The sequence below is a fragment of the Marmota monax genome, unplaced genomic scaffold, assembly GCF_021218885.2.
Source record: "Marmota monax isolate L192 unplaced genomic scaffold, Marmota_monax_Labrador192_F-V1.1 WCK01_AAM20220418_F8-fsc01310, whole genome shotgun sequence".
In the NCBI taxonomy this organism is placed as follows: domain Eukaryota; kingdom Metazoa; phylum Chordata; class Mammalia; order Rodentia; family Sciuridae; genus Marmota; species Marmota monax.
This window is the reverse complement of record NW_026693506.1, coordinates 3,381-25,054: the sequence shown is the minus strand read 5'-3', so window position 1 is coordinate 25,054 and position 21,674 is coordinate 3,381. Positions and strand designations below refer to the sequence as shown.

The window sequence follows — 21,674 nt, the reverse complement described above, 5'->3', positions numbered from 1 at the left end:
AGAAACCCCTACCTCCAAACTGTCATAAATATATATTTTCACAAATAGAAATACACCTATGTCTATATTTTTGTATATGTAAATGCACAAAATTTGCATATGTGACTGTGATATATTCATTATTGTCCCTGACTTTGTTTCTATGACAAAATGATATTCCTAATAATAAGGTATTGTTGATTTAAAGGATGTTATATCATTGGCCCCCTGTAAATATTTAGCCAAGACAGAACATTAGGAGTGTATACAATGTAAACAATATTTGTTCATAATAGAAGAAAGGAAGAAAGGAAGGAAGGAAGGAAGGAAGGAAGGAAGAAAAAAGAAGAAGGTGTTAGGGTCCTATTATGCCCTTCAGTGGAATTCTTCCCATGGCCTGAAAACCCCCTACTAGACTCCCCTTCTTGAAGGTTTCACTGCCACTTAATAGCACTTCCCTGGCAACCACACATTTAACTCATGGGCTTTGGGAACTCTTAATATCCAACCTAGAGCACCACAAAATAAATTACCCCCAAATTCATCAACTTATAATGTCAGAAAATTTGTCATCTCACAAGAATTATTTAGGAGCAGCTTAGGTGTATGGCTGTGGCAAGCTCTTTCAAAGTCAGGTGTTAGGTATGGGTCTGGGCTCATTCATCTGTAGGCCAATTTGGTTGATATTTCTGTTTGCAAGATGACTCACTCTCACAAATGCCATATTGTCTGGGCTGTTAGCAGGAGGTCTTAGTTCCTTGCTATGGGAGAGCTCCACAGGGCTGCTTCAGTATCCTCACAATGTCAGCTCCAGTTTTGTCAGAACTAATGAACCAAGAGAGAAAGGCAGAAACCATCATCTTTCAAGACCTAGTCTCAGAAGCTACACTGACATTTCTGCAATACGGTATCAATTACAGAGTCACCTCACTTGCCTGAGGGAGGGGACAACTGCACAGTATTTGACTACCTGGAGGTCATGATAATGTAAGCCATCTTGGAAGCTGGCTGGCAGAAATACAACACAACTTGAAACCACAAAGATACTCAGTGTGTGTGTGTGTTTGTTGGTGGATGGAGGATAGAAGAGTTTCCTTAGACTCAGAGAGACTTACATTCAAGATATAAGTCTACTAATTAATAGGCAACACAATTAAACTATCTGAACTTCAGTACTCTGAATTTTAAAACAAGGATTACAATATTACTGTGCCAGCTGTGTTTACCACTATCAACTTGTCCCACAGTTCTTATTTTACTTACAATAAGGTGTGTCCATATGGCTAGAGGTCTGGCCCATAGGCTGAGGGAGTGTGATATGTGTGATTTCCAGGCTGAGACCATGCAAATCCATGCACCATTCTCCTATCACATTTCCCTGAACAACAAACAAGGATCTTGCATTCTCAGCATTGTTACCAGAGTGTTATAGGACTTCCCTTGACCTCCACCACCAAGTAACCACAGGGAGGAATTGCCTTGCAAAAGTAGTGGGCACTGAATAAACTTGGTATGAGCAAGAAATAAACTTTTATGTTATTAGGGCATGGAAATTTGGGGATCTGTTTGTTAATACAGTATGCCCTCACTTAGTCTAACTCTCATATGGAAAAAAAAAATATTTGTTTTGAGAATTAAAATGAAAAGTCTATGTAACATTACTAACACAGGTCCTAACACTTGATAAATCATGACAGGCAGTTATAAATTTCTGATGCTGTCCACTCTAAGCTCATTTCCTCATTAGTAAGAAAAATTAGAATGATACTTAGTTCACATAATTGCTTCCAAGAATAAAGGAAATAAAATACAGGAAAACTTTTAGCACATAGTAAAGAGTTTATAAATATATTTTTTCTTTCTTTCTCCCATATTGTTAATATGAGTGGTTCAGAAGGGTTTTTTTTCCTCCTTTTTAACTCTGCTTCCTTTCCACTCAAAGCTCAGTGTCACTGGAAAGCTAACAGGGCTTTGTGATAGTTTCAGGAAAAAAAAAAAAAAAAAAACTTTTTCTACTTAAGACTTAACACACAGCTGCATGTCAAGTATGATAATACTTTTATTTAAAAAATTACCAGTTCTGACAATAATTCAATGACTTCATTTCAGGATTACTGTAAATTAGTCATTATTTTCTTACATGTAAAGAAAAGGCAGCACATCTTTCTAATGGAGGCCCTTAAATGCCACCTTATTCCACCAGGTATTTCATCCCACAAACAGAGCTCTGAATGCCCACCTCATCTATAAATTCAATAATATGAAAATCTGAACAATAATTGGATCCTCTAAAAGAATATGAAAGAGACAATAAGGAGAATTGTATTCGTTAAGGGAATCCAGCTGTTTGAGCACCAGCAGTCAGGGACACACTCCAGAGAGACTTCATCACCAATGCATTATGAGCTTTCAATGAACAGACTACTACAACGTGTCTGTTCACTCACTGAAGAACTAGTCATGTGTGTCTTTTAAAGCCGGCCATTGCCCAGGTCACACAGCCTATGCTAGCATGCTGGTGTCAAGGGGATAAATCCTTTCAGTCACAGAAGGCTCCTGATAATGAGTTCTTCTGTTGATGTCTTTCATTAGAAGGCTCCCAGCAATGGCCAACAAAGCCACTGCAGCATAGAAAAAGTAGAACAACATGCATTTTCCTGCACTCTCTCTTCAACATTAGTGAGAAAATAAATAGCCTAGATCCATCCTGCTTTCCCCTTCACTGTATCCACAGATAAAGAGGAACAAGAGGCATGCACTGCCAACAGTACAGGTGTGGCATCTCCAACTAATCGCCATCTGACAGACCAGCTCTGCTCTCCATGTGTTGGCTATGCAGTGGAATCAATGTGTGAGTAGTGCTAAGTCATGGTGACAAAGTCTCCTGCTGCAGACCTTATCCAATGGCATATTGCAATGTCACACTCTCTCCCTACTCTGTGGCCATGTGGCTCTTTACCTGTTCAAGGTTAAGCATTTCTGCCTTAGAGGCTGGATGTGTTTGAAGACCTTACTCAGGAACTCATCAACTGCTGTGCCTACATTAACGCACCAATGCAAAACTGTGCTCACAACTGAACAGTATTTTAGTCAGCATTAAATTTCATAAAAGAAAGAGAAGCCATGCAGAAAAAATGAAGTGTAAATGCATAATTCATGTAGTAACAAATAGTACATTAATTGTCTTATGTATAAAGTAACATAAAAATCCTTCTGTTAACATCCCTGCTTGTTAATTCTTTGTCTGTTTTTTTATGATTCAAGCATTGAGCTACAAAACTACAACCATAGATTCAAGGTCCACAATTAGATCTGTCTCAGACTTCCCTAATATTGAATTCTTTAACTGTAAACTAAAAGAACAGTTCTGTTGACATAACAATAATAATAATAAAAAAAAAACTTTAGGCAATTATATTTTAAAGTAAATGATAACACTCACAAGGCAGAATTTATTAAAAACAAAGTTTGATTTGTTAATACCATTAATCATCAAAACCCTGGGTGATTTTACTTAACTCATTAGAATGAAAAATAGATTTGTCACTCTTTATCCTGTACTATTCCTAAAATAGCTATTAGATTTATCAAAACACTAAAGTACAGATATAAAAATTGTGATGACTTTGATCATAAATGTCCCCAAACACTCATGGGTTGAAGTCATCGTCCCTGACTGTGTTATTGTGAGGTGGTGGAAATATTAGCAGATGGGACCCATTGGAAGCAAGTTAAGTCTTGGGGATATGTCCTTGAAGGGTATGTTAGGAATCTAACTGCTTCCTGTCTCTCCTTCCAATGGCTATGAGGTTTATAGCTTTGCTCCATCAGGTGTTCCCTGCCATGGTGTTTTACTAGCCCAAAAGCCATGGGGTCAGCTCACCATGGCGTAAAACCTCTGAAACTGTGAACCAAATTCAACCTTTCCTTATTTTATGTTATTTATCTGAGGTATTTTGTCACAGCAATGCAAGCTAACTCATGAGCATTGTTTCTCAAGAGAGGGTCCCTACCTCTAGTGAACTTAAAGTCTTGGGGAAATAATACACATGAACACACACACACACACACAAAAAAAAAATCCCTATTTTTTATATTCAAACTTTCTGCTTCATATGAGAAGGAAAATGCATTTAAATTCTGTTACTTCTAACTTGCAAATGTCTCCCACACAAGATCACTCTTCTGCTAGTCAGCTAGTGCTGGGAGCCATTAGCCAAGTAAGTATGACAATTTCCTTGCCAGCGTACCCCATGTTGCAGTGACATTGAATGTACTTAACCTTGCTCAAGGACCAAGGCAGATTAGGGTGTTCCCGGTTTTAAGATAATCTTGTTTAGGGCGTTCCCAGTTTAGGTTCCAGGTTTAAGGTTTAAGATTATTCCTGCTGGGAATAGGGCGTATCCTGCTGCCTGAGTTCCCCTTGAGTTCTCACGGGATTCAGACAGTATATTTTGGAGATAGAAGCCCAGTGGAGGTGAATTTGGGAGAGAAGGTGGATTTGGGAAGAGAACGTGGATTTCCCCAGAACGTGATTGTAGACGGCTGGTGTGAGTTCAGGAATAAAGAGTTGCTGTTTGAATCTACAAGCTGTGTGGTGGCTCGTGATTGTGTGCCCAGCCAGACTGTGGCATTTGTGCCCAGCCAGACTGTGGCATTTGGTGGCCCGTACGGGGAACTTCTGAAGCTTAGAGGTAAGTGAAATTTCTCACCCCTGAGGAAGAGAGAAAGAATGGGTGAACATTTCAAAAAACAATGTGTTATTGTTTTGATTTATTTTGTTTTTATTTCAAGTTGCCTGTTCCTAGAACTTTCTCAGGCAAACTGGGGAAAATGGGTGACTCAAGGTTTGAATTTGTTCGCCTCCGAGCAAGAGAAATTGTTAGAGGAAGGAGGCACCCCAGTGAGACCAAGAACAATTAGGGCATATGTTGATACAATACAAAAATGTAGCCAATGGCTTTTTAAAGACAAGTTATTAAGTATATCAATGGGACCATCATGGTATCCTGTAGAAGGATTTTTCTTCAAGAAAGAGATGACTAGTTCTGTTTACTACATTTGTCTAAGATCTTGGTTTTTACAGACATCTGATTAATTTACAAAGCTAAAATGTTGAAACATCAACCACTCTTTACTTATTAAGTTACATAAGGTAATATATTTAAGCATGTGTGTTTTCATAAATTGGTGAATGGAAAAAAGGTTTAATATTGCTTTGGTCTGTGTCTTTGCTAAAACAAGGTTACTAAGAGTTAAGATTCTATCATGTGTAATTTATATACAAAGAGTATAAGAAGTTTCAGTTGGGTTTCAATTATAGTATTATAGTATCATAAAAAACATGAAAGTCTTTCATCTTATTAAAGTGGAGTAATTTGTCTAAATCAGAAATTTTATAAGAGTTGTTTCAAAATGTGAATTTATAAAAAGGGTTAACGGTTAAAAAAGAGATAGAAAAAGATTCAAGATGTGGAAATATATTTTAATATAAAAGGTTAAAGGAAAAAGAAGTGTTTCTAGATAAGATAATCTGTGTGGTAAAGTAAAAAGTTGTAAAATGCCATTTAAAAAGATTTTGAGGAAACTAGACTTAATTTAAAAGCTTGAGAAAGGAAGAAAGAAGAAAAAGGTATTTGTACATGGCAGATTGAGACAAAGTTTCTCAATGGAGTTAAAAAAAAAGCCTTTGGTTGAAAGGCAGCCATGTAAACTAACATTGAAGCGATTTAAACAAAATCTAAGCCTCGTTTAAAAGAGTGAAGCTGTAGGTGGTGAAAAAGTACATTTAAAAGTACAGTATAGATGATAATTAAAAGGCTTTAAAAGGTTAAATTGAAGGTGGTTAAAATGCCTTCATGATGGAGGAAAGAAGCTTAATCTTAAAGGCATTACTTTAAAAAAATGGGAAGATAATAGGATAAAAGATATTTAGATAAAGAAGATTAAAAATTTAAAGTGAAAAACTTTAAAGACAGAAGTATAGAAAGTTAAAAAGAATAAAGATAAAGAAGATGTAGAAAGATAAAAAAATGTAGGAAGACAAGAATTTTATACCCACAAAATAGGAAAAAAAAAAACTAGGAGGAAAATAAGCAACTAAGGGTAAAAATACAAACCTTAGGGAAAAAAACTAGAAGATAGAAATAAGATAGAAAATGGTTGAAAATGTCAAGTAAGGTATTACACAGATAGAAAATGCAAAAAGCTAAGACAACTATTAGATACAGACATATACTTATTAAAGCAAAAAGAGGGAATTGGAAAGGGGTATATATCCCCCATAGATAAACTTAAAATAACCCTTTTTACTCTAAACTTTTAAAATTTGGATTCATAAGGACTTAGTGCTGCGGAAAGACATATGTATCCAAAAAATGTACATAAGCCTAAAGTACTTTGGAAAGATATTCTAACAGGACAATGGAAAGGTCCTGACCCAGTGATTGTCTGGAGTCGGGGGTCTGTTTGTGTTTTTCCACAGGGAGAACAGCAGCCCATTTGGATTCCAGAGAGATTAACTAAAACAGTTTCTACAGATCGAAAAGAAGATGATTTGACTCAAATCCATAACAGCTGATATCCAGAACTCCAGCTTGGCACTCAACAAGTAATGCTCAATCAAGGAGTTAACTTACTTTGGGAGGAAACGGATTTGGGGAGGAAATGGACATATTGATAGATTCCTCTGCTTTGAACTGCTTGCAGAACTTGCCTGGACTATGTAACTATCGTTTGGTGCAGCGAATTGTGGTAATGCTGGCATATCTTTGCTGATGGTGTCACTAGTGATGCAATTTTTATTTCCTTGCCAGCGCACCCCATGTTAATTGTGGTAGTGCTGACATATCTTTGCTGATGGTGTCACCAGTGATGCAATTTTTCCCAAGGAGCCGTCAATTGGCTTGGTGTCGTGGCATTTCTGTATCCTCCTCCCTTCTGCTAGTGATGGTCTAAAATTTGGGGGCCAACAGAGGTGAGGCAAAGAACCTCACCCCCCCACTGGTGCATAGACCTATCCACAAGTATGGCTGTATGCTGGACCGGTAGTCAGTGACGGGTATGATTCAATTGCAGTGGTATCAACCTAAGACAGGAGGCTGACGCCTAAAGGTCAATTTTCCGATGACGGGTAAGAACCATATGTTGAATTGGACAACCTACCAGGCACGGTCCTTAAGCCACATTGCTTGTTGTTTAATTTATCAGAAGGGGGGAGATGCTGGGAGCCATTAGCCAAGTAAGTATGACAATTTCCTTGCCAGCGTACCCCATGTTGCAGTGACATTGAATGTACTTAACCTTGCTCAAGGACCAAGGCAGATTAGGGTGTTCCCGGTTTTAAGATAATCTTGTTTAGGGCGTTCCCAGTTTAGGTTCCAGGTTTAAGGTTTAAGATTATTCCTGCTGGGAATAGGGCGTATCCTGCTGCCTGAGTTCCCCTTGAGTTCTCACGGGATTCAGACAGTATATTTTGGAGATAGAAGCCCAGTGGAGGTGAATTTGGGAGAGAAGGTGGATTTGGGAAGAGAACGTGGATTTCCCCAGAACGTGATTGTAGACGGCTGGTGTGAGTTCAGGAATAAAGAGTTGCTGTTTTAATCTACAAGCTGTGTGGTGGCTCGTGATTGTGTGCCCAGCCAGACTGTGGCATTTGTGCCCAGCCAGACTGTGGCAAGCTAGTTTAATATTCTTATCATCATGTACTCCATAAAGGACTCCAACAATGTCCAGTCAACTGCCTGTCCATATTTTAGGTATATTCCTAAAACTAGGTATATTCCTAGTGCTTACTGAATTAAAACTTCAGTCTTACATAAAACCCAATTGAGTTGACAATACAATAAAATTAGAACTCATAACCTGATACAAAACCTTCTTTAGGGATTCCTCTTATTTGTATTTTAATATAATCACTGACTTCAAACACTATATTGTTTCCAGAGTGCCCATCCACCTGTCATCTGCTTAACTATTTCCAAGTCAAACCAGTTTCCTTCACAGGATGCACTGCTGTGGTGAAAGTGTTTGGTATTTGCTTTGATTTTGTTTTCATTCTCTCTCTCCTCCTGAAAAGGCCTGAACTCTCTTCTTGTCCAGCAAATTTCTATTCATCCTACAAAACACAGTTTGAATGCTACCTCTTCAGTGAAGCTTCCTTCAGGCTACTTTTTTCTGTATTTAGAAACAATTAATTTTATTGTTACAACTTTTGTCACATTGCATTATAGTGCATTATATTATATTCTTCCTCCAGTGTAGAATATAAGCTCCACATGGAAAGTAATTCTGGATCATTATTTTTATATTAACAGCACCAAGCACAACTTTTGGCACATGGAGGATGCTTAGTTAGTGTTCATAAATGAATAACCAAGAAGTGTATTCAGAGTTAGAAAGAAGAATTCAATGTGTTATGCAATGTTCAAAAACTGCTACATTAATATATGTGTAAAATATATGTAAATGAAATGTTTGCACATAGCATGTTTAATTGTAATAATGAAGTCAGGAATAATCACACTTCAACCCTTTTTTAACTTCAGATTTTCTTAAAATAGAATACACTTATGTTATCCTATATTCTCTTTAACATACTCTAAGAATGTAGGGAAGATCATTATGTTCAGGATTCACTGAAATTATCGAGAGCAGAGAAACAGGAAGACATGTTTTATCAGGAGATTTACTGTCTAATTGTGTTTATTAGTATTAATTTGCAACAGTTAAATATTTCAACAAATAAATCCATTTTAGTGCTATAATTTAAGCTTTTATCATATTTAAGTAGTATTTTATTCAAAAGTAGTATTAGTTTAGGATAAAATCTGCCTAATATGTAACCCAAAATATTAGCATGGAGGTAGGATTGTCAGACTCAGAAAAGATAAAATAAGAAATCCATAGAATTTTCAGTTAAATTCAAATTTTAAGTAAATTGAAAGAACAAAGAGAATACTGCTATTATTTAAACTTGTTCTTCTCCTGGATCTGATTACATACTGAAGAAATTAAAATAGAATAATTCAATCAATTAAATTAGAAAATGTCTACTGAGCCATGTACTATTCTCAAAATACTCCTCCCATACTGAGGATTTAGCCAGAGCCTCAAATTTTTTTGGAACTTTCAGTGTAATAGACACATGGGGTGTAAAACTAAAGTAAAGAAAGTATGTTTGAAGTCCAAGTGCAAAATGTTTCATTCAAAATATTTGTCCAGTGGTAATGAAGAAGAATGCAGGAGGATGTAGTCTTTTTATCAGTATAAAAGTACCCTCAGTGTGTATTTTATTTAAAAATAATAGACTAAGTTTGTAAGTTGTAAAAGATCATTTGTGTGTGTGTATATATGTTTGTGTGTGTGTGTGTGTGTGTGTGTGACAATAGCAGGTGTTTCAGGTTATCTAGCTTCATTCAATATTTATTGAAATAAATTTTGCTATGTAAAACCAAACCAATCCCTTCTAGAGATTTTTCCATCAAGGACTAAACTGAAAGGTTCTTAAGTCAGTCAAGATATACTGGAAATTTATGCAATTTTTAAATATTACAATAACTTGAAGCATCCCCCAAAATACATGTTGCTAATGAATTACACTAATTCCATAATTCAATAATATTCCAAGTATTAAAGAATGTTGACTATTTAACATACATTTTCTAAATTCTATTTCAGACAACTAAAATTTTGTTTGGTTAATTTAAGCAACACCACTTAGAGAGGCTGAGTAATGTAGCAGAAACCGAGTTAAAGGAAGACTTTGGCTAAATGAGCCAAAACATCTGACCAGTTATTTCTGCTGCTAATACCCAAATGGAGCTGGAAATGCTGAGTGACGGAAAAGGTCATTCATGCTGATAAAAGAGTAATATGCCTGCTTCTACAGCTATGCCCCACAAATGAAATCTATGTTTGTGGTGACTTGGTTAATCATCACTACTAGAAGCGGGATTTATCTAGGGTCAAGTGATAAATCAGAGCCAGTATTAAATTGTTTTTGTGTTCCTTGTTCCCTAGTTCTAGCACAGTGTACAAATCAGAGCTGTGATCATATAGAGCCAGCCTAGAGTGGAACACAAATAATAAAATGTGTTAGCTGAAGGTATGAGACTGCTGACATGTTAATATCTAGAAAGTTAACTGTTTGACTCAATTTATAATTATTTTAATGATAATTATGCAAAAGAGTAGGCAAGGCTTTTTAAAGGAAAATCAAATTAATTCTATTGTATAATACCTACCTTTATGTTCAGACAATAAGACTACATATATGGGAGAATTAATGTTTAAATATTAACCTTAATTTCTTTTTTTTATTTGTATATGACAGCAGAATAAATTACAATTCTTATTACACATATAGAGCACAATTTTCATATCTCTAGTTGTATACAAAGTATATTCACACCAATTTGAATCTTCATACATGTACTTTGGATAATAGTGATCATCACATTCCACCATCACTTATAACCCCATGGTCCCTCCCTTTCTCTCCCACCCCTCTGCCCTATCTAGAGTTTATCTATTCATCCCATGCTCCCACTCCACATCCCAGTATGAATCAGCCTCCATATATCAAAGAAAACATTCAGAATTTGGTTTGGAGGGATTGGCTAACTTCTGTTTTAATAATTTCAGTAATGAGAAAAATTCACCTGAGTTTCTTCCATACAAGCTATACAATTCTCAAACTTCAAGGGAAGCTACCCTCATATAGCAATAAAATGTCAATCTGCGTTTGTTCAAAATCCTTCTACTTAAAAAGATCAAAAGCAGATTAAAAACTATACAGATAAAGCCAAAAATCATAACCAAAAGAAAAGGATGTGCTGATATATCTTTTATGTATTTATTTATTTTTAAATTCAAGCCTGGTCAAAATAGGAAAAAAAGAAGATAATGCATTAATTCAGAATCTTCAGTATCTGAAGTCTATTTCTTACACTGCTATCCCTATATTAAGACATAATTCAGCTGATTCTACTATGAGTAAAAATGCCTGGCTGGTCACATTATTTCATTAAATAGTCCCATAACTCTTTGGGATTTTTTCCCCTCTAGCTCACCCTCATTTATTTTCCTGTTCTTTCCTAAGGATTCAGTTTCCAGCCATATGCTATATGTATCACCATGCCACTGGATAGCCCAAGGCGCTCTGCCAGCAGTGTATACTACTGCCTAGTCTATAACTCTCTTTTAGGAGATATTTCTCCCACCCACAGTCACTCTGGGGGGGCAAAAATACTATAAAATTCTAAATAAGTAACTGATATTCAAAAAGTATAACATAACTTCAGATGAAATTTAATGTAATCTAAAGTCTTATATCTCTAGCGAAAACACTTATTGTTAAATATTCAATAGGAAATCAATTATTTAATTAGATGACTGACAATTTGAATCCAACCATCTTCACTTTCAAGCTTCTCTGAACTGTATTTTCTGAGTACATTGGAATTGCAAGTTTTCTGATGGTATTTCCAAGAAAAAAGGAAAATTATTATTATTATTATTATTATTATTATTATTATTATTATTATTATATAATCATCATCATCCATTGTCACTCCTGAGCAATAAGTACCCATTACAAGCCCAGTGGTGCCAGCTGTGAGAAACAGCCCCAGATACCTGAGGCCTGGAGAGGGAAGTGTGCTCATTGGGTATAATCTCCCCTCACTCAAAGCAGAATGCTCATTTATGAAACAGCCTAATTCCCATGAAGACTTTGCAAGAGGCAAGTTCAAGTTAGACTTAAAATACCTAGGTTAATATTTTTCCCTAAATAAAAGAAATGAATGATAGAGCCAAAGCACTCATAGAAGAAAAAGGGGTTACGATTTGCATGAGTAATAAAAAATCGGCAGACAGTATTCAGATATGAGAGAATCACCAACAAAACCACAAAGACAGAAGTAGGCAGGGAGAGAGTTGTGAAAGGAAATAAGAACTCCAACTGCAAACTGAAGAGTTCAAAGCAGAAAATGAGATCCTTTTAAATCTGAAAAAGTAAAGGAGTGGGAAATCTCTTAGCAGAACAATGATATAAAAAGGGTGCTTTAAAGTGTGCTTCCTTCATTTATAACTAGGGTAAAAACATCAGAGAAAGATCCATGGAGTTTACCTCAAAGCTCCTCAGGTAATCATTACTAGGTGTAAGCAATTAATGAAAATAATAAAAATAAAGTAAAATGCACATATTATAAAAACCTAGAAAATGCTTTTAAATATTCATTTAGGAATGTATTCATGAGTAATAATCAGCTCTACAATATGTGTAAGAAAAGCACACATACTAATGTTCTTGCCCAGGTATTTGACAATGTTCTTTAGAAAGTCAAGAGCAATATAAGGAAAACTGCTTGCAATCTGTCCCACTGGGACCAAGTAAAATAAAAAAAAAAAAAAAAAAAAAAAAAAAAAAAAACTTCTAAAACAAATATTAGGTCCTGAAGGTTAACAAAAGTTAAAAAAGAAAAATGTTTAGACCTATAAAGTACAAAATGAAGTTCAGCAAGAGAACAAGGCCTTTTCTAGGTCTCTATGTATGTCTGCCTGCAACCTTTACTTGGACAATTCTTTTGAAAACACAAGGATTTTTAGGGCTATGAAAGCACACTGCTGATATTTTCATAGTGCTTATATTATCATTAAAGATGCATAGTACAGACCCATAGTACACATAGCACCAAGAATGAACCCCAGTGTAAATTATGGACCTTGGATGATAATGAAGTGTTGATGGAGGTTCACCAGTTGTGACAAATGGACCACTCTGGTGGGGTTCTTGATAATGGGGAAGACTGTGCATGTGTTGGGGAAATATCTTCACTATCCTCTCAGTTTTGCAGTGAACTCAAAACTTCTTTTTCAAACTAAATTCTTTAAAGATGAAAAATGAGTTTAGTAACCCTATAGCACTGGCTTTAGGTGTCTTTATCTGCTGTCTTTATCAGCTTTTTAAAAAAATGAATAAAAATTAATTTAAAATATTATTTTAATATTATAAAATCTATGAATTTTAGCATGTGTCACTCACCAGAGAAGAAACTAACATTGTTTCTGACAAGGAAACAGGGTAGAAAGAACTAATTAATAAATATCTGCAATGTATGACCTTAGGTATGCTATGTATATGTCAACATCTTTAATACAAACATATCAAGAGGTATATCCTCTCTTGGCACCAAAAACAAAACAAATGAAAACAACCTGGAAGTATAGACAAATGACAACTAGGATGTTAATCTTTAACTCTAAATTTTGTACATATACTGCTGTCTTTATCAGTTTAAGAAAAAGGAATAAAAATTGACTTAAAAATATAGAAGTATTTAACAGTAAAAACCAAAGGAATACAAAAAAAGACAGAGGAATTTAGTAACCTTCAGGCAGGATTACTCAAGACTGGCCCATCTAGATCAACAAGAGTGGAGATGTTTGGGTCAGTCCAAGATAAAAAATAGATGCAAGCATCTGGAAAGAATTTGAACCAAATACCCTCTGTAATATAGAGGAGGACATAAAATATTGAGATTTTTTACTTGTTCTGGAGGACATTTTCTGTGAAAGGGAAATATTTAAGCAAATTGAAACTCATATTTTTAAATCATTATTTTTTCAATATTATTGAAATCTCTATCAAAATAGTGAGTTGTACTAAGAGCTAAACCCTTAAGTTTAGATTAGAGACATCTGAATTAATAAAAATGTCATCATTATTTTCATAGAATCACATTTTAACATTCAACAGTCAATTAGATGTCAAGAAGTAAGCCTGAATAAATAGCATAGAGATATCTCTGCTTGATTTGATTTACCTATATAAATACCTAATATGGATTCATACACACACACAAACAAACACACACACACACACACACACACACACCTTTATATACATACACACAGAATTATATGATCAAGCATCTGCAGTGCTTCCAGATGTTAAATGTGTGTATGGATTAAGGCAAAAAGAAAAACAACATGTTCAGCACATAGATGTCTCCTCATTAAGCTACCACTTGTTCACAATGCTATCTAGGTATAAGGTTTGGAAGCTAGTTTGTGTACTTGTCTAAAAAGTAAACAAGACAGAACATCAAAACAAAAGTCATCTAGCATAATGATACACAACTGTACCAATTAATTGAAAAACATTTTGATGTCATAAAAGAAAAAAAAATCATCTCAGATCGAAAAACTATTGTATTCCATAAAAAAAAAAAACAAAGATCTTCCCAAGCTTTCACTAGAAAATCAGGTAGGCCTTGATCAGCCTTATTCACACCTGAGATACATCCTCTGTTTTAGTACCTCCCTATTGATGATTTCAGAAGGAGAACAGTGGAACTATCTGAATTTAATACTTTGGCTCAAGCACGGGTAAATTTCTCTTTTTTTAATTCACCAGAGCACAGCCAAGGCAAGGCCACAATATTTAAATAAAAGGCAACAAAATATTTGCATACAAACAAAGGAAATCAACATAGAATGGAATGAAACTGGATAATCTAGCATATAGTTTCTTTGCTTTCAACTTAAAGTCCAGCACATAGATGTCTCCCCATTCAGTTCCTAAAATGTCCAATTATATTTAGCAACTCAAATATCCAAACCCAAGGGAAGTATTAGAGAGGTATGAAGTTAACTCCTACTTTCAGGGCTCAAGTCAAGGTCTGCATCATTTCTCATATGAAAAGCCCTAAGTATGTCCTCCTGCTTTAGGAGAGGTTCCACCTATTTTAAACTCAGAACTAGAATCTCCTGGAAAACAGAGTCATTTTTCTTTTAACAAAACACAGCAAACTGCAGCAGAAATATTTGTTTTACTAAAACTTCAGATGACATTCGTATCAAGGAATGTCTGAATTTTACATGAGATGTTTAATAAGTGAATTAGAATAAATTTAAATAAAAGAAGTATAATCTACACAATGAATCCTGACCTTCATCCCAATATTTTTAAAACTAAGCAGACAAATTAAATATAAATATAGTGTTATATTGTCATTATTCTAATGAAATGGCCAAGTATGGAAAATAAACATAGAAGAGTCAAAATAATTTTGAACCAAAGCTATAGATATAAAAATTATTCATTCTGAGTTAATGTTCTACAAATAGTCTAAGTGTTCACTGTGGGCTCAGCGTTTGTGTTCTCTCAAAATTCATTTTAAACCTCATGCCCACTGAAATATACTAAGAAGTTGGGCCTTTAAGAAATAATCAGGCCATAAGGACTCTGCCCCCAAGAATGGGATTAGTGCCTTCCTAAAGGAGGCTTGAAGGAGTGTGTTCTTCCCTTCCACCATGTGAGAAACAGCAAGAAGGCACCATCTCTCAATCAGAGAACAATGAATCCTGGGGCATTTTGATCTGGAACTTTTCAGCCTCAAGAATCATGAGAAATAAATTTCTATTGTATATAAATACCTAGTCTAAGGTGCTTTTTATAGCACCCTGAATGGACTTACCCATGTTCTATCTTAATTTCTTGAAAGTTATTATGAACTGCACAAGAATGTTAAATTTTAATATGGTCTTATAAACTAAGCTACAGTAAAAGTAGGCATGCATTAGTACCAAAAAATTTCATAGTGTACCTAGTTTAGTTTTATGTAATATAAACTAATTTGTTTGAAATACCAATATATTGTTAAATCATTGTTCCATAAAACACATTAAAATGGCAAAAAGGTCTTTGGATTAATATTCATTCAGAAGATTTCTATGTGTCATAAAATTTTATAATGTTCCTTGAAAGAGTGTATACTTGCAAAAGATAAATTGGATCAATCCATGCTTCACACCATATACAAAAAATTAACTCACCATGGATCATAGACTAAGTGTAAGGGCCAAAATGCCCAGAAGAAAACTTGGTATAAAATCTTTTTGAACTTAAGAAATGGTTTCTTAGATATAATACTAAATACTTAAGTTAAGAAAAAAGTATAAATTGGACTTCAATAAATTTAAAACTTTGTGCTTTAAATCATACCACTAATAAAATGAAAAGTTAATAAATAGAATAGAAGCAAATAGTTTAAAAGTCATAAATTTGGTGAGACTTGTATACAAAATATGTAAAGAATCTTATAATTAAAAAATAAAGGGACAAATATCTCAATTAAAAATGTGCAAAGAATTTGAATAGATATTTTTCCAAAGAACATACCAAAAAAGATCAATTCAAACTTGAAAAGGTACTCCATATCATCAGTCATGAGAGAAATGCAAATCAAAACCACAATGGTACCACACTAGTTCATATCCACTATAGTGATTATTCAAAAAGACAGGCAATAGCAAGTGCTGGGAAAGAATATGGAGAAATTAGAACCTTCATGCATTTCTAGAAGATATTTAATATGGTTCAATTCTTTGGGAAACAGCTTGGTGATACCTCACATTGTTAAAAATAAAAATAAAATATGATCCAGCAATTCCACTTGTATACCCAAAAAACTAAAATATATATCAACACACAAAAGTTTATATACAAATGTTCATGGTAGCATCATCTATAATGGAACTAATGGAAACAATTCAAGTGTCTATCAACTGAAAAATGGATAAATACAATATGATATACCCATATAGTGTAATACTGTTTTATATTAAAACAAAGTAAAACATCAATCATACTTCAACATATATGAACCTTGAAAACATTATGCTAAGTAAAAGAACCCACATTGTATGATTTAATTTATATGATGTATCCAGAAGAAACAAATCCATATAGACATAAACTACATTAATTGTTGCCAGGGTATGGGGAAGAGGAAAAGGGGAAGTGACAGCTGATATGTGTAGGGTTTCTTAAAGTTAATAAATAAAAATGTTCTAAAATTAAATGATGTTGATGGTTACACAACTATGGGGCCTTCAGCACTAGAATAACAAAAATGAAAGATCACTCTGTGATATCATTACACCCTACAAAATTAATCAGAAAAAATAGTTAAATGATACCATCACAGAAACACATCATCCCTTTTGTTTGTGTTATTAAAGCATCACTTCTAATCAAATTGGAGATCAGCCTCTAAAGTGATCACAAGGTAATGAATTTTAGGAGTGTCTTGGAATTGGGCCTCTTATCTTCTCCTTCATGATAAATGAGGTGCAAAAAAAAAAAAAAAACTAAAAACAAACAAAATATACAAAAAAAAAAAAAAACAATGAGCACAACATAAAAGCAGGGATTTTCACCCTTTGTTCCATAAAACTGGTTAATAAAGAAATTTGAAATAGCTATAGCAATCCTTAAGAGATAATAATGTACAAGAAAATAGCAACAATTGTCAAATAATCAGGAAGTAAGAATCAATGACACAAGATATCTTAAAAGCCCTGCAATGACTGCCCAGAGACAAGAGCTAACAGAAGTTTTTCATAATGCTTTTCATTTCTTCCAGTCAGTTTTAAATTACTTAAGCACTATTGACCACCTATTTTTATTTCATGTCTTATTTTCAGATTTTCATTAATACTACCTGCTAGTATCTAAGAAAAATCACAGCAACAGACAATACTAAAACATATAGTAGAAACTACAGTGTGATGTAAATATGCCACAGGCCTAGAGAGTCTAACTCTTACTTATGAGTTATTTCTGTAACCTGTTTATTTATAAGGAGTTTAAAGTGTTGCTTATATTGTATTAACCTCTAAATACCCTTACAAAATGCTAAGTAGTGAACAGTATAGGAATAGAAATACCTAAAAGTCTCTTGTTCAGTTATTACATCCCATGTTGCAGAGCTCTACTTCTGAATTTTAAATAATAATAATTTCAACAAAAGTTGCATGAAAACCAAGATATTGACTGGTATAAATATTAAATATTGTTTTTATTTCAAAATCATAAACTCAAGACACAAAATATTAATTATTTTTGTGCAGACATACTTCTGAGCTTTTCATTTCTGCTTTCACATAATCATTAATATGAACCCTTCCTGAGATCTTGGGGTGTGGCGGAGCCTGGAGAGCTATGTGGCTGTGGGCGTCGACCTGAGCAATTCAGGGCCTGCTGCCTCTGGCAGGCCTAGTAGCTCTGGTTGCACTGCGCGGCTGGGCTGCTATGGGCTAGGAATGTACTACACCATGCATAGGGGCCACAGGACCAGTGTCTTCCCCACCTGAGCAAAAAAATACAGACGTCCAGGAGTCACGTGAAAGTCAACAAGCATCCCAGAGAGCCCTTAGATGACCATGAAGAAGAGGTCTCAGAGCCGAGTATGATGTATGTGCAAAAGAACCTAGAGTTAGACCCTGCCCTTGGCAAGGATACATTTTCTTATATGGGAGACTCTGTCGTTGTCTACATCGATGGATGCTGCTCCACTAATGGGCAGAGAAGGGCACGAGCAGCAATTGGCGTCTACTGGGGTCCAGGCCACCCTTTAAACATAGGCTTTAGACTCCCTGGATGACAGAAAAATAAAAGAGCAGAAATACATTCAGCCTACAAAGCCATGGAACAAGCAAGGCTCAGAACATCAGTAAATTGGTTCTATATATGGACAGTATGTTCACTATAAATGGGATTACTAACTGGGTCCAAGGCTGGAAGAAGAACAGGTGGAAGAGGAGTAAAAGGAAGGAGGTGATCAACAAAGAGGACGTTGTGCAGCTGGAGGAGCTCACCCATGGCAGGGATATTCACTAGATGCATGTTCCTGGTCATTCGGGATTTGTGGGCAATGAAGAGGTAGATAGGTTGGCCAGAGAAGGGGCTCGGTAGTCTCAAGACTGAGTGGAGTCACTTGGGTGCTCTGGAGAAGACAAGATATGGCTTTTGTTGCTGTCTTTTCCTGGGTAGGCATCAAGACCTTGCAGCAGGAGTGGCTGCAGGAGACAGAACTGAGCCAGGAGGCACTGTGACCTATGACGTCTTGGTAAAAAGCACTCCAGGAAGTGTCAGGAAGTGGATGTCTTTGATTTCTGGTGATTCTGAGATCCACTGCTTACTGGGCTTAGTATATTTTCATATGTTTTATTGCAGTTTGGCCCAAAGTGCTTGGGCGTTGTTTTTATAAGAAATCAATAAAACATTGGTTAAAAGATGCAGACAGGAACTCAAGAAGAATTGTGGAAGAGTTCGTTGACCTTCTGATTTTCAAGGTGGAGTCAACTGCCCTTGTAGCCACTCTGGGCATGTGGCTCACAGTAAAAACTTCAGGTGCCTGATGCTGTGTATACAGGAGACCATGGCTATGGAAGAATGGCCTCAACTCTTTCAAATGTGTGTGTGTGTGTGTGTGTGTGTGTGTGTGTGCAGGGCTGGGGATAGAACCCAGGACCTCACACATGCTCCACAATTGCAATTTTGTGCATGTGTATGTGTGGTGGGCACTTGGGATTGAACCTAGGGGTGCACTACCACTGAGATATTCCCCCAGACCTTTTTATTTTTTCATTTTGAGAGGTCTTGGTGAGTGGCTAAAATTGACCTTAAACTTGTGATGTTCTTTTCTCAGCCTGCTAAGTGCTGGGATTATAGGTGTGTATCAACACTCTTGGCTCAGTTACAGCTTTTTTTTTTTTTTTTTGGTACCAGGGATTGAATCCAGGGCACTTAATCAATGAGGCACATCCCCAGCCTATTTTTATATTTCATTTAGGGACAGGGTCTCACTGAGTTTCCAAGTGCCTTGCTAATCTGCTGAGGCTGGCTTTGAACTAGGGATTCTCCTGCCTCATCCTCCCCAATTGCTAGGGTTACAGGTGTGCATCGCTATGTCCGGCTCAGTTATAGATTTTAAAGACAAATATGCATATATCTTCGAAAAGTTTCTTTGGCTTTTTTCCTTAAAAATACTGTGTGGGTGCAGGTTAACTTTTCTGTACCTATTGATTTTCTGTGTGAATGATCTGTACATGAACAAAAGCAGGGTGTTGAAGTCCCCAGCTGTTACTGGCCTGAAGTCCAGCACTCTAGAACAAATGGACCTAACAGACATCTATAGAACGTTCCATCCAACAACTGCCGGATACACATTTGTCTCAATAGTGTGAGGAACATTTTCCAGGATGATCAGATGATAGGCCACAAAAAAGTCTCAATAAATTTTAAAATATTGAAATAAAAAAATACTGTGTGGGTTTAAAACAAATGTTTGGCATGATCATTTATTTTTAAATTTTATTTTCCATAAATTAAAATACAGAAAATCACACACACACACACACACACACACACACAAATATGAACCCTTACTCAATAACTCTTTTGGGTAAAAGATTTTAACAGGTAACAGATAGGAAAAGGACACAAATGTCCAAGATTTAGCCATGAGATAAATGTCTAGCATATATCCATGCCCATTAATTTGCTCAACTTTCTTAGTATTTGTCCTTAAGATTTCTAAAGCTCAAACTATATTTTAACCTCTGAGATATTATGTTAAAGTGGTATTTCACTATTTAGCAGCTCAAAATATGAATAATTTGCAATTATCAAGAAATAATTAAAATATATATTTCCACTTTTCTGCAATTTTTTGAATTTTTCTGAGCCTGTACTGATGTATCTATAAACAGTCCCCAATTCTATCATTTTCCTTAATTTTATTAAAATTCTACAATGGAAAGAGGTAAGAATAGTTCCTAACAAAATATCCAAAAGTATTTGTGTGTGTGTGTGTGTGTCTGGGGTTTGAACCCAGGGCCTTGTGCATGTAAGACAAGAACTCTACCAACTGAGCTATATCCCCAACCCCTTCAAAAGTATTTCTACCAATTTTAAATTTTAAATAGTGCAAGAAATGAATAGTCAAACATTTGTCTTACATTAAAACTGTAATAGAGAAATGAGAGAATTTTTAGGCAAAAGCTGTTATTAAGTTGCACAGAGATAGGTAATGTGTCCTTCTACTTTGAGTAATAAAAGTAAAAGAATAATGGCTGAGGTTGTGGCTCACTGGTAGAGTGCTAACCTAGCATGTGTGATTCCCTGGGTTCATTCCTCAGCACCACATATAAATAAATAAAGTAAAGCTAGAAAAAAGTAAAAGAATAAGATTGTACATAGGCTAGAACTAAATGACCCTGACTTCCTTTCCTGAGGCTCTCAGAAATCCAAGTTAGTGAGCATCAGAGACAGTGAGAAAGTAAGTACGTATCCAAATGACAGAGTGCACAGGATTCCAAAGTGGAACCTTTCTGTGAAAGTAGTGTACATTTCACTTTTTTATTCAAAAACATGTGAATACACAACCTTCAGATCCTTTAACACTACAGCATTCAGTCTTTTGGTATAGTGCAACTGTCTACTGCCTTTACCTTAAGTTGCAAATAGTTTGACTAAGTCACCACTCACCCACTGAAATGACAGAATTCAGGTTTAAGCTGTCAATATGCTTCTACCTACTGCAACCACTACCTAAAATGAACCCCTTCCCCCTTTTGTGTGAATTGTACTTGGGGTCCTATAAATATTGGTTCTAGAAACTATATCTCTAATAAGAAATCCAGCTCTAAATCAAAGAAATTTCAAACAATGATTATAAGATATTGCTAGTTACATTATTGTAAAGTTTGAATAGCCATTAATATTTTTTTTAATGTTTTGGTATAAATTATTGACACATAATAATGAGCTTCATTTTGACATATTCACAAATGCACACAACAGTTTTCTCCATTTCAATCATTATTACTTCCTCCCTTCCTGC

The 21,674-nt window shown here is 35.3% G+C and overlaps 1 pseudogene; it reads left to right on the top strand.

Moving 5' to 3' along the window:
* Window positions 1-780: 780 nt before the first annotated feature.
* Window positions 781-18,742, top strand: LOC124102181 (ribonuclease H1-like; annotated as a pseudogene).
* Window positions 18,743-21,674: the final 2,932 nt, after the last annotated feature.